The sequence below is a fragment of the Manduca sexta genome, chromosome 19, assembly GCF_014839805.1.
Source record: "Manduca sexta isolate Smith_Timp_Sample1 chromosome 19, JHU_Msex_v1.0, whole genome shotgun sequence".
NCBI lineage: Eukaryota > Metazoa > Arthropoda > Insecta > Lepidoptera > Sphingidae > Manduca > Manduca sexta.
In genome coordinates, this window is record NC_051133.1 from 14258874 (window position 1) to 14260475 (window position 1602).

Sequence of the window (1602 nt, forward strand, 5' to 3'; positions counted from 1 at the left end):
GATTTTTAACAAAGAAGTTACCTTTTAGTTATTTTTGAGTCTCTAAAGTATTTGAGGTATGTGGTACATTTGAACAAAAATTATTTACTTTGACAGATTCTTCGCTTTTTGACATTCAAAATAATTCACCACAAAACACAAATCTACAAAGCGATTTCTTAAAACAATCAAAAACTGGAATAGCTTTATGATAAACTCACACATCTCATTACCAGAAAATGCGTACACAAAACCTCTGGCATTCAAAACGACCTGTCTGTAGATATTATACTTCGCAGCGGGTAATAAAGAAAATTTCAGCAATAAAGCAAAGATATGGGCCGCGGGGGACCGCCAGCACATTAATGACCGTGTACCTTTTGTGGCGAAATTAATATGTGGCACAAAGCCGCGTCATTATCTATACGTTTTGCAAATTAAATATGGCCGTAGTTTGGACTGATGTGGACGGTTGTGCGGGATTTGGAGAATGTCAATATCATTGAACTAACTGACGGACTGGCTTGTTATTAGAGAAAGCTGGTAATAGTAGGTATATTAAGGGTTATAAGACATCAGAGCTGCCGTGGAGTTTGGACGAAAACAGCTTTTAAAAGAAGGTAATATGTTAATCATTACTGTCATACGCTACAGAATGCTTAAGCATATTTTACTTATGCATAAATTTCGGTAACTTAGCCTAATTACTATCATGATAAGATTTAGAACATATGCCACTATGCTGGTCAAGACAAAAAGTAGCTAGAGTATCTTATATAACTAGCCTTACACTCATTTAAGAGCAAATGTTGACATATTTCCGCCCACCCTAATTTAACATTTATTGTCTTTATTTCAAATCAACAACCACCCAAACCGATTCCGAACCCATAAGCCAACATCAGGCGTGATAATAAACATCAACACAAGTGTCGAATTAGTTTTAAACGTCCTTATTCTGCGAAACGATCTATAAACCGACGTGTAGACGTTCGTCAAAGCTATCGTTTCGAACACAATAAATACATCCTATCGATCGAACGTCGTAAACGAACGGCCGCCGGGACCTTATTCCTTACGATGCAGTTCAAGTTTATTATTTAGGTGATTTTAAAGTTGTCTAGGTTTAAAATTGGAACTGGTTTTCCGTGTTATGTCATACTAAAATATCAAGTCCAGGTTTGTATTACAAAGAAATATAAACTGTACTGATACAATCAATCCAGCAAAGAGATAGCATGAGTTTCTCATGAATGACTTTTTATCGTCTCATATAATAGACGCCAATTACAATTTTATTCTTTAACTGTTTTTAACATCTTGAAAGATATAGAAGCTTATTTGCACAAAGAAATAGCACGTAACCGATAGAATTTAAGAACGATCTCTAGTAATCCAGATGAAACCTCACAGAAGATGATTAATCAATCAATTTTTTAGTTAAAAAGTCTAATATGACATATATAGTTTTACAGTGGCATATCGCAACATTGCTAAGCATTACGATCGTACATCAAGGCAGTAAACCGCTGCACCGTTTGTGCATTTCGTGTTATTTTATTTGAACGCCATTTTATCGCTCCCTCATATATTAAGACATCAGTTCGCGTGATGATATTGTTA